We start from the raw sequence: 12965 nt of genomic DNA, 5'->3' as shown, positions 1-12965 counted from the left end.
TGTCTTTTTACGACGATAAAATTACACAGATTGATATAAATCAGATGTACAGATGTACATAAATCTGTCTGAGGCGCAACGCCACGGCGCCCAGCTGGGCAAATTAAGAACTACGTCGGCAGGACAAAACGTATTTACCGCGAGTGTAACTCGTAAAAATAGATACAGTCATAAAATATAACCGTAATGCTGATGTGTGATAACTTACAAAGATTTTACTCAGCGATGTATTAAAGCAGACTCGTGTTGAGTGATTTCCGCGGTGTTGCTTGAGTCGGTCCGTCCCTCAGAACGATCCGACTAGGAACTAAACTCAAAACCATAGACATTAATACATAGACGCCTCGTTGACTGGGTTGGCCCGCTGATATGACGTAACTGCGTGTCCGCCATATTGGAGGAGTCAAAGCTGCGCTGTGAAGTAATACGAATACTATTTTAAAGCAAATTTTAACGGTGAATTTTACGTTAATGCCTCCGTTTATTTAATTCACACACACGCTAATGGCAAACGGGTACCAAAAGCAATGTATTAAAACTTCTTAGGTTAGTACAATAACTTTATTGATCCCACACATCAGTAATTCATGTTTCATCAGCTGTAAAACAGTGCAAAAAACAGTGTATGTTACACTTTAATAATATATGAAAAAACAATAAATGTAGATCAACCCCCCTCAACAAGATAAAAACACATTATTTACATTTATTTTTTGGCCATTTGGAGGCAATGCCAGTTCTTTTCCAACTATGGATATGTTAACAAAGTTGTTATTAGGGTTGTTATAAGGGACACCCACCACGGCTCCTTGGGGCCATGACCACCACAGGCCAGAGGGAGAAAGCAATTACTCATATTTCCCAGTTTGGGATGAAGCATCTATCTTAAAGCTTGAAATGCTGAACACATTCTTTATTGTACAACATTGTTGCATATATTGTACTGTTAATTAGCCTACATAAAGCCTTAATTTTAACTTTGAAAATATAAACTAAATAAATTGAAAACAAAAAACAAGACAAGGACTTAAACATATGTCTGCTTATTCAAGTAAGTGCAAAACATAACTCCTTCCCACAACAGTCCTGGCTTCATCAGAAACTGTTGTGTTTCTCTTGTCTGTGGAGTAGACCAGATGTAAACAGTCAACAGATTTCCCTCATTTCTTTTTCCAAGTGTACTTCTTGTTACTCGCTTTCGAGGACGTGGTGGAGTCCCGAGTGCAGTGGACATTTTTAAAAGGCGCTTTTTTGAGCAGCTTCTGTCTCAAGGCAACCGCGACAGCGCCACACGCACAACAAAGTACTACCACAACGTAATATTTTCCGTTTTATTTTGCTCATTGTTACATTTAGTGTACATGTGTGAGACACATGTATTGAACATTTATGAAAATACGTCACAAATCGCGTCCTGTATCGGTTCAATACGGGACGCAACATTTAATTGCAAAATAAAAGACGATTCCGTATTTTACGGGACGGGTGGCATACCCAGTTGTTATTATACGTTATATTTTGATTAGATAGAATACCACGAGTAGACTAAAGTAAATACCATTAAACGAAGAAATTAATTCTGCGCGCAAAACCATGGTATTTTCCATAACATTGACAAGTTACGTTATAATTGTGATAAATTATGCAGAATATGGCTGAAATACGATCATGAGTAATTTTTAAGGTTGGCATGTGAAAGGTAATTACAATCGATTTGGTATGGATACCTAAACGGTTAGAACAATTCCAAACAGCACAGTACGAGGCATTTTACCATCTCCGATTCCTGACTCCACAAAGATGGCGGTGACGTAGGAACGCCGTTCAACCTTCTACAGGGCGTCTACGTATTAATGTCTATGCTCAAAACGCCAAACTGTGGATTAACCGGTGTATTGATGTTTTTAGAGCAGTTTTACGTTTCCATTTTATCTGGAAACAGTAACGCTGACAAACAACAAAGAAAAACTCAGGGATGATGGGAGGCAGTTAAAGAAAAGAGATTTACTTACAATACTTAAATGAAAAGGTACACAACTGATGTAGGTTTCGAACAATGTGTGTTTTTATTATAATAAAAATACAATCGTTGCAGCAACCCATAACCTAATGTGATAACATAGTCCGTCTATGTGTGCAAATGTATAGGGTACCCCAGTCTTACCTTGGTCCCTAGTCCCCACCACAAACCTACCCATCTAACAAAGGCTGGAGTAGGAGCCAATCCACAGCTCTTTACACAGGCTGGCAGCCAACCTCCCACCTCTCACCTGCAGGACTACAGCAGAGAGAGCAGGAGAGAGACACACACAAAGCTATACACATAACAAGCAGCAAATTACATTGAGGAGCCTATGAATGTCATCAGAGAAAAAGTGGTTCTGAATGAAACCAGTCTGGTCTTTATATATAAGGTCAGGTATCACTTTCTTCAGCCTGGTAGCTATGACCTTGGTAAATACCTTAAATTCTGATGAGAGAAGGGCTATGGGCCTATGTGAACCACATAGCTATGGGTCGTTGACTGGTTTTAGCAGGACAATGATCAGAGCCTGTTCTAAAGTTTTAGGTTATTAAATAGGAGAAAGGTTGAGGACTTTGCTATCATCGTGGCGCATCGGTCAGAATGCGCGAATGTGACGATGGAAGCTGGATGTCACTCTTAATAGATTTATTGTTGAGTTGTGAATTGTGGGAAATGTATGGAAAATAAAAAAAAAAATGGGGGAAACAAAAACACACATGGGTGTACTTGTGAAAGAGAACAAAACAAAGGATTAAATTAACACAAATCAAATTATCATAATTTCTCTGAGAAATGATACTGTGTCACTAAAACTAAAGACAAATTGTGGTGCAAAGTAAAACCTCTTACCAGTCCTGCTGCCCCATGTGGAAGTAAAAGAATGAATGAATGTGAGGGAGGTGTTTAAATAGGTCTTGAGTGCACAGGTGAAATCAATGAGGATAATGACATGAAACCAACCAACCAATCAGTGAAGCGGTAACAGGAAGTAAGGTAAGAAACAGGAAGTGGAAAAATTAAAGTGAATTTGTGAATCTTAACAGGCATCTTTGCTTGGTAGGACTCCAGTGAAGTGGGTTGCATGTGGAGGATTGAAACGGAAATGAATCTTTCTTGTTGCTAGTACTGACTGTAGAATGGGACAGAGATTATTAAAGGCTTCTTGCAGTTCTTTGTTCCGTCCTTTGAAGTTTGTTCCCTGATCACACAAGATCTCAAATGGTGTTCCTCTTGTAGATGTGAATCGTTGAAGTGCCATGAGAAAGGAGTCTGTGTCCATGTTATTAAGGAGGTCAAGATGTACACATCGAGTAGTGAGACATTTGAATATTATGCCCCACCTCTTTTCAGATCTACGTCCAATCTTGACATTGTATGGTCCGAAACAATCGATTCCAGCGGAGTAGAAGGGAGGTTTAAGCAATCTGAGACGTGCAGCAGGCAGATCAGCCATCTTTGGAATTATTGGTTTTGCTCTCCATTTTTGACAGGAAACACATTTATGCTGATATTTGCGTATTGCTTCATGTCGTCTCAAGATCCAAACCTTCCGGCGTATTTCAGCAAAGATACTTTCCAGGCCAGTGTGATGTAATTTCTTATCATAATCTTGAATGATTATTGTGTCACTTTGTGAGTAGGGTCAAGTACAATTGATTCCAGGTGGCTTTGCTGCAGTCGTCCTCCTACACGAATGAGTCCAGAAGTGCTGCACAGTGTTGGGGCTAAACAGAGTAGGGGACTGTCTGTTGGAAAGGATTTATGGGATTTGAGACAGGCCATGTCCTCACCAAAGCTGTCATTATGGGCCTTCAACAGGATTTCTTGTTCTGCTTTCAGGAAGTCAGCTGCAGAAGGATTTCCAGGGGTCTGACTACAAAGAGATTGAGCAGTGGCTTCCAATAATTCTTGGTAGGTTTTGGAACTGTCAGGGTTTGGAACAGCATCAGTGGTGTTAATACTGTAGAAAACAGACCGTTTCAATTCCATTTGATTATCAACATCAGATACAACAGGTTCGAGTTTAGGTCAAGTTTCTGGAGGTTCACATAGGAAGGCTGGGCCATTGATCCATCTAGTTGGGAGGAGAAGATCTGACAGTGACAGGCCCCGTGTGACATCATCAGCAGGGTTATTTTCTGAGTTGATGTATCTCCAATCTTGACAGGCTGTGAGGCTTCGGATTTCTGATACTCTTGCTCCTACAAAGACTTTAAAGCAACAGGACTCTGATTTAAGCCAGTGGAGCACAGTTGTGGAGTCAGTCCAAAGCGTATTGGTTCTGATTGGTAGAGTGAATTCTGTCCTGATTAGATCACAGAGGCGTGCACCAGTTAGTGCAGCACACAACTCTAGTCTGGGTACTGATAGCTGTTGCTTTGGTGAAACACGTGAGCGAGCAAGAATGAAGCTGAGTTTTGATGTGACCTTGGACATCAGATGATCTGATATATGCAACAGCACCATAGGCATGTTTAGATACATCACAAAAGATATGTATGTCTCGGACTGTGGAAGGATGGTCCATTTCTTTGGAGGTATAGCAGCGTGGGAATGTGATTTGAGGAAGGTATTGTAACTCCTTTTCCCAAGAATTCCAAGCAGTGAGAAGGTCCTGTGGGAGGAGAGGATCATCCCATTCTCTCTCTTTCCTCCAGAGTTGTTGAACCAGAACTTTTGCTCGAGTTGTGAAAGGTAGAAGGTAACCTAATGGATCATACAACCAAGCAAGGACTCTGTAGATGTGTCGCATGGTTACAGTTTGTGCTTCCAGGGTCCTGTATTTGTACCTGAGGAGGTCAGTCTTGGAGTTCCATAGCATTCCCAGTGTGCGTTCTTGAGGATCACCCCGAGCTTCAGAGAGCCAAAGTTCACAATTGTCCGATTTGGCATCACATGGTAAGTGATAAATCACAGCAGGGTCATTGCTTGCCCACTGACAGAGGTCAAAGCCCCCTTCTGACAGTGTAGCTCACAGTTTGTCAAGGCGTGTTTGGGCTGCTACTGATGAGGGGAGGCTTTGGAAGCTATTGTCCACATAGAAGCATTTGGTAACTGAATGCTGTACATCAAGGTCATTTTGGTTCTCTATCCCATGTTTTTGCAGTGCATAAATCGCACAACAAGGACTACAAGTAGTACCAAAGGGAAGGACTTGCCACTGGTACACAGAAGGAGGAATGTCTCGGTTAACATCATGCCACAGGAATCGAAGGAGAGGTCGGTCTCGAGGAAGAAGACAGATTTGGTGGAACATGCCTTTGATGTCACCACTTATTGCAATGGCATGTTCCCTGAAGCGAAGCAAAACTCAGAGGAGTGACAGCCCAAGGTTTGGTCCTGGTAACAGATACTTGTTGAGACATTGTCCTTGGAAAGTGAACGAACAGTCAAACACTATGCGATCTTTTTTGTTATGTGTTACCATATGATGTGGAATATACCAAGATTCTTTGGTACTATGAACCTCTTTAGGGGTCAGTTTGGACACATAACCAGCCTGCTCCAGTTTGGAAATCTGCTCAGTGTATGAGAGGGCTCTTTCTGGATCCTTTGATAATTTTGATTCAGTGTTACACAGGCGTGACATTACTGCAGACTGAGGAATGTTCAAGAGAGGAGAATTAGCTGGTCTGAGAAGGGGAGTAGCATTACAATTAATCCCATTCACTTGAATCCTTTCTGTAGCTTGGTCAAGAAGCTCCAGAGCTTGTTGGTCTTGTCTGGATCTAACGACTGCTTTCTCACTGTATACAGGAAGAGTGTCAAGTCTCCAAAGTCTTTCAACGTGATAGCGCACAGAAGAATTCCAACAGTGGAAATCAGGGGTCCTTGAAGCGTCCATCCTAGACGAGTTTTGACTGCTGCAGGTGACCCAGGAGGGCCGGGTCAGACTGGAGCAATAGGACTGATAAGATGGATGTGATCAGAGCCTATGAGTAGCAATGGGGCTGCTTTGTGGATGGAGGGTAATGAAATACCTTGCAGATGCTTGTATTTCCTTTGAAGCGATGCTACAGGATAAGTATGGTCTGAAAGTGCTAAGTGACTTGCAGTGAAGGCATTGTTGATCATGAAAGTCTTCTCAGGGTGTGCAACAGTAGAGATCTGGAAACTGACTGCTGATCCATGAAGAGTGTCAACATCTTGACAAACAGTTCTGAGTGCCAGTTTCTCAGCTTGACCATGTAGGTGGAGATATTGAGCAGCAGACTGAAGAATGGTACGTTGGGAACCATCATCAAGAACTGCACAGGTTCCAAGAGTTTGCTGCTTGTTATAAAGAAGGACTTTCACAACTTTCAACCGTACACCATTGCAGTTGCTTGGCCTGTCAAGATAATGGGTCTTCACAGCAGGACTAGTAAGATTGTTGGATCTCTGATTTAGTTCACACAGTATTTGTAAGTGTCGTCCTTTACAGGTGGTACAGTACTTCTTTAGATCACACTTGACAGCTTGATGGGTGCGAGCACATTCCCAACAGTGTTTGTTCTCCTTTATCCAGCTCACCTTCTGATCCTTTGTCACACTAGTAAATTCAGGACATTAGCTGATGTGATGTTCATGAGAACTGCAGTATGCACAAGTTGCTCCAGATCTGAGAAAGGGTTCTGCAGATGACATGGATTTGCTGAGTTTATTTGCGCCATGTAGGATTGTTGTCAAAGCAGGCATGGACTTATGAACGGTCTGTGTTGAGTGGAAGGCAAGGTGGAAATCTCCTTTCTGTGTTGACATCGAGCCTCAGTTTTCAACCATGATGAGAACATAGGCAAGTTGCATTTCATTTCACCATGGCACCGATAGATACGATGCTTGTGCTGTGCTACAGTGCTCTGTAGGCAGTTTTTCAAGGAGACGGTCTACATGTGAGCCACAGTAAAGTTCAGCACATCCTTGATCTTCCATCCATAGTGCAAAGCAGGCCTACAAGTGCTTGTACACAAAGGGCAAAGTTATCTAGTGCCTGACCATCACCTGCTCTGATGTGAGGAAGATCCATGATGTTTCTGAGCTCTTTCAACACAAGTTGTCTTGGTTGTCCATAAAGCTCATCAAGAGCTTTAACTGCTTGTGTGTATGGATCAGAGGCATAAGAGAAAGCAAGAGCTAATCTTTTGGCTTGGTCCACTTTTAAGTGTTCAAGGAGGACATGATATTTGATGATATCCGTTTCATTAGCATCAAGAAGATTAGTAAGTGCCATTCTAAGCATCCTGTACTGCATTTCATCTTCTCTAGTGAGATTTGGGAAAGAAGGACCCTCTAACTTGTAAACATGTGTTCTGCCAGCAGGGAGTGTCGAATGTCTCTGCTCATGGTGACTTTGAGAAGCAGAAGATTGGAGCATTAAAGGAGAAGACTGCCTCTGCTGAGTAGAAAAGGAAACAAGAGGCTGACCAGGATTTATGACTAAAGGATTCAGAGGCTGAACACCTGGTGGATCTGCAGGATAACTTTAAGGCATATCTTTTGGTGAAAGAATTGGCCTTGGTAGACCCTTTAAAGGAATTGCAGTATCCAGGAGTGAAAGGTTAGGCAAGGGGGGCATAGCAGAGGAAACTGCAACAGGATGATTGGTGACTTCTGGTGGACAGTAAGGAGTGTGTTGAGGTGATTTCACCTGTGGATCTTGTATTTGATGCTCTACTTGAGAACATGAAGGCATGTCACGCACTGACTCTAATTCACATGTGCATCGTGAGGAGAAGGAATGAGGGGTTGAGGATCTGTTCATCTGACGTTGAATATCCCTCATTGTTATCAAGACTTCCTTCTCTTTTCGTCATCTTCCACTTATCTGGGTCCAGGTTGCGGGGGCAGCAGCTTTAGGAGGGAGGTACAGACAGCCCTCTCCCTGGCCACTTCCACCAGCTCCTCCGGAGGAATCCCCAGGCGCTCCCAGGCCAGACGGGAGATATAATCCCTTCATCGGGTCCTGGGGCGACCCCGAGGCCTCCTCCGACATGCCCGGACACCTCTAAAGGGAGGCCCCTGGGAACACAGTCGTAGGCCTTCTCCAAATCCACAAAACACATGTGGACTGGTTGGGCAAACTCCCATTTCCCCGCCAGCACCCTAGTGAAGGTAAAGAGCTGTTCAATGGTTCCACGCCCAGGACAAAAACCGAATTGTTCCTCCTCAATTTTGAGGTTCAACCATCTATCGGACCCTCTTTTCCAGCACCTTGGCATAGACTTTCCCGGGGAGGCTGAGGAGTGTGATCCCCTATAGTTGGAACACACCCTCTGGTCTCCTTTTTTAAAGATGGGAACCACCACCCCGGCCTTCCACTCCAAAGGCACTGCCCCCGAAGACCATGCAATGTTGTAGAGGCGTGTCAACCAAGACAGCCCTACAACATCCAGAGCCTTGAGATACCCAGGGCGGATCTCATCCTCTCCTGGGGCTCCACCGCCAGGTAGTTGCTTCACCACCTCAGCGACTTCTGCCCCAGAGATTGGACAGTCCAACCCCAGGCCCTCCGGCTCTGTTTCCCCTATGGAATGCATGTTGGTGGGATTGAGGAGCTCCTCAAAGTATTCCTTCCACCGCCAGACAATAGTCCAAGGAGACATCAGCAGCTCCCCGCCCCCACCGAAAATGGTGTGGGCAAGTTGCTGTCTTCCGCCCCTGAGACACCGGACGTTTTGCCAGAACCTCTTTGGAGCCGATCGATAGTCTTCTTCCATGGCCTCACCGAACTCCTCCCATGCCTGAGTTTTTGCCTCAGCGACAGCCCTGGCCGCAGACCGTTTAGCCATCTGGTACCAGTCAGCTGCTTCCGGACACCCACAGACCAACCATGTCCCGTAGGCCTCCTTCTTCAGCCTGATGGCTCCCTTCACCTCTGGTGTCCACCAGCCGGTTCAGGGGTTACCACCATGACCAGCACCAGCAACCTCGCGGCCGAAACTCACAACATCCGCCTCGACAATGATGTAGTTGAACATGGTCCATTTGGATTGAACGTCCCCCACCACCCCCAGGACGCAGTTGAAGCTCTGTCGGAGGTGGGAGTTAAAGACCATCTTAACAGGTTCTTCCGCCAGGCATTCCCAGCAGATCCTCACTATTCGTTTGGGCCTACCAGGTCTGCGTGGCCTCTTCCCCTGCCATCTGATCCAAATCACCTCCAGGTGGTGATCAGTTGACAGCTCTGCTCCTCTCTTCACCCGAGTGTCCAGAACATACAGTCGCAGGTCAGATGATACGACTACAAAGTCGATCATTGACCTACGACCTAGGCCGTCATGGTGCCAAGAGCACAGGTGAACAACCTTATGTTCGAACATGGTGTTAGTTATGGACAAACTGAGACTTGCACAGAAGTCCAATAACTGAACACCCCTCGGGTTCAGATTAGGCAGGCCGTTCCTCCCAATCACGCCCCTCCAGGTCACGCTGTCATTGCCCACGTGAGCGTTGAAGTCCCCAGAAGGACAGTGGAGTAGTGTTGCTTTCGTTAACGAAAATAATGACAAAATACGAAATGTACGAAACCTTTATAACGTGAGGAAAACGAGACGAGACAAAACGTAAATGGTGGTCTTGTGACAATAACTATAATTAAATATACAGTGGGGGAAATAAGTATTTGATCCCCTGCTGAATTTGTAAGTTTGCCCACTTCCATAGAAATGATCAGACTCTGGTTTTTATGGTTGTTTACTGGTTATGGGTATAGACAGAATATCAGTCGAAAATGCATAAAAAACACAATCTAAAAGTTATAAATTGTTATGTATTTTATTAAGGGAAATAAGTATTTGATCCCCAACAATTTACTTAGAATTCAGGCTCCTACAGATTGGCTGGTGCGCATGTGGCACACAGCTGTGCTCAGTCAACTAATTACCAATACTCCTGATCTTAACTTGTCATGTATATAAAGCACACCTGCTCTAAGAATCAGTTTCTTACATTCCAACTTCTACAGCACCATGGGCAAGACCAAAGAGCTGTCAAAAGATGTCAGGGACAAGATTGTAGACCTGCACAAGGCTGGTATAGGTTACAAAACCATCAGCAAAAGGCTTGGTGAGAAGGTGACAACTATTGGTGCCATTATTCGCAAGTGGAAGACCCATAAAAGGACCATCAACTGTCCTCGGTCTGGAGCTCCCCGCAAAATCTCGCCTCATGGAGTGAGGATGATGATGAGAAAGGTGAGGGAGCAGCCTAAAACAACACGGCAGGAGCTTGTTAATGATCTGGAAGCAGTTGGGACCTCCGTCACCAAGAAAACAGTTGGCAACACACTGCGCCGTTATGGATTGAACTCTTGCAGTGCCCGCAAGGTCCCCTGCTCAAGAAGGCACATGTACAGGCCCGCCTTAAGTTTGCCAGTGAACATCTAAATGACTCAGAGAAGGCTTGGGAGAAAGTGCTGTGGTCTGACGAAACCAAAGTTGAGCTATTTGGCATTAACTCGACCCGCCGTGTTTGGAGGATGAAAAAAACGTGAGTATGACCCAAAGAACACCATACCCACGGTTAAGCATGGAGGTGGAAACATCATGTTTTGGGGCTGTTTTTCAGCAAAGGGTACAGGGCAACTTCACCGCATTATGGGGCCAATGAATGCAGCCATGTACTGTAACATCTTGGACAAAAACCTTCTTTCCTCAGCAAGAACACTGAAGATGCCTCGTGGGTGGGTTTTCCAACATGACAATGACCCAAAACATACTGCCAGGACAACAAAGGAGTGGCTCAAGAAGAAGCATATTAAGGTCATGGAGTGGCCTAGTCAGTCTCCAGACCTTAACCCGATCGAAAACCTGTGGAGGGAGCTGAAGCTCCGAGTTTCCAAGAGGCAGCCAAGAAACCTGAAGGATTTAGAGACTGTCTGTAAAGATGAATGGGCCAAAATCCCTCCTGCGCTGTGTGCAAACCTGGTGACCAACTACAAGAAACGTCTCATCGCTGTGCTTGCCAACAAAGGTTTCTCTACAAAGTACTGACTTGTGTTGTGCTTGGGGATCAAATACTTATTTCCCTTAATAAAATACATAACAATTTATAACTTTTAGATTGTGTGTTTTTTATGCATTTTCGACTGATATTCTGTCTATACCCATAACCAGTAAACAACCATAAAAACCAGAGTCTGATCATTTCTATGGAAGTGGGCAAACTTACAAATTCAGCAGGGGATCAAATACTTATTTCCCCCACTGTAGTGTGAGGTCAGGGTCTACAATAACTGATCTTACGATGTCAGAATAGCATTTCACTTTGTGGCTTGCTTCTAGGCTTTGGGTTTGGTGTATATATATATGTATGTGTATATATATATATATATATATGTATATATATATATATATATATATATATATATATGAATTTTATATACACATAGTGAATGTTAGTTAATTTTCCAAAGATGTTGCACACACAACCTGAGCCTACCAGAGAGACAGCAATGTGTTTGTGGGAGCACGTTCACGTTACCGCTGGAAGGAGACCCAGGTTACAAATATAGGTTGGATTGCATCCATACACTAATTTTATACAGGGTTTTTACATTACATGATATTTAAGGGGTGGATTTGTTGGGTTTTAAGGGGTTAAGTGAAAATCAGGAAGAGTGTTACTTCCGTTATCTTACCATATAAGGAGTTGTTTTTCACTTTGCTACGGCTTGCTCACAGACTAGGATACATCACACCCAAATATTTCATACGCTGGAAACTAGATAATGCTAATTGACAACACATAGAAACTCACTGACACATGAGAGGCAGTGCTCCTCCCTTCTGGATGGGCGGAGTCTAGGTAGGATAAGGTCACTGTACATGCTTGAAGGAGGGCTTTTGGTTTTTTCTACCCCTAAGGTGGATTGACTGAAGTCTTAGCGCTGAAATAAATACCTATTCTCTGTGTACCAAATAAATATCCTAAACGTGAGAAATTGTCGCGTGATTTGTGCGTAGGTGGACTATCCTTTCCAAAAGATATAAAGATCCTGGGTTGAAGGAGAGGAAAATATCCTCCTTCGAAAACACTCTCACACCGACATCCAGATCCACCCAAGACACCAGCGAGCGAGTGCTGGATTACCGGAGTTAGTGCGAAAAGTCAGAGCGCACTCGCAAACCTCCAGACAGACTGAATGTTTGACAGTTTAAGTGGGACTGAATGTTAAAGCTGTCATGTTTTCCAGGTGTTTGTGTTTACAGTTGTTGGGACAAAAGTTTAAGTTTTGGGTGCACGCCAGCTAACAACACCCCTGTTGGTTTCTTCTAGTTAATTTACATTTTGGGGAATGTTGGAATTTAAAGGGGGAGAAGTTTTGTGATGAGCACATTATTCAGTAACTGAAGTAAGAAAACACAGAAATAGGGACACTAACTTTTCATTATCCCTTGTCCCTTGGGCCGGAGCTCTGTGACCCTACAAAGGTTGGTCCAGGCAGTTACCTGGGTCCTCTGGTAACCTCATGGCTGGTGGCTTTTGTCGGTCCGATGATGGCTGGTTTGGGTGGTGGGTGGGTACTTTCCCTCTCCCTGCCCCCCTGCTTTCTGGCCTTCACTGATTTGTCCTTGCTTGGCCCGTCTGGGGATGATCTCCGTTGCTTGCTATGTGCGCCGGGGCATGGCGTACCCTGTGGCTCAGGTCTAAGGGTTGGTGGCTTTTGGGAGCTGGGTCCCATGACCAAACTCTCCCTGGTAATGATCTCATTCATAACTGAAGAAGCTACTCGGATGAGCGGCAAATAAATTCTACAAGTTCAGTTGCCCTATTCAATGCCTTTTGGGTCTCGAGAATATAACTACTATAACTATTTCATATAATGTTGAAACCATGTGGTGTTACTATGTGGACAAATTCAGACAAAAACAAAAAAAAAAAAGGCCATAATTCAATTTGTACACTTCCAATATTTTTCTTTAACACTCTTCGCTGATTTGCATTCTGCTTTTATTAAATA

The 12965-nt window shown here is 44.0% G+C and overlaps 1 protein-coding gene across 1 annotated transcript in view; it reads right to left on the bottom strand.

Moving 5' to 3' along the window:
- Nucleotides 1–280, bottom strand: part of cuedc1b (CUE domain containing 1b) — a 50363-nt gene extending 50083 nt beyond the window's left edge. Inside the window, exon 1 of the mRNA XM_047593615.1 lies at nt 209–280. The gene's annotated coding sequence lies outside the window, so the exon portion shown is untranslated. The remainder of the gene's footprint in view (nt 1–208) is intronic.
- Nucleotides 281–12965: the final 12685 nt, after the last annotated feature.

This window comes from Mugil cephalus, chromosome 9, assembly GCF_022458985.1.
Source record: "Mugil cephalus isolate CIBA_MC_2020 chromosome 9, CIBA_Mcephalus_1.1, whole genome shotgun sequence".
In the NCBI taxonomy this organism is placed as follows: domain Eukaryota; kingdom Metazoa; phylum Chordata; class Actinopteri; order Mugiliformes; family Mugilidae; genus Mugil; species Mugil cephalus.
The sequence above is the reverse complement of the archived record's forward strand: the minus strand, read 5'-3'. Positions and strand labels throughout refer to the sequence as shown.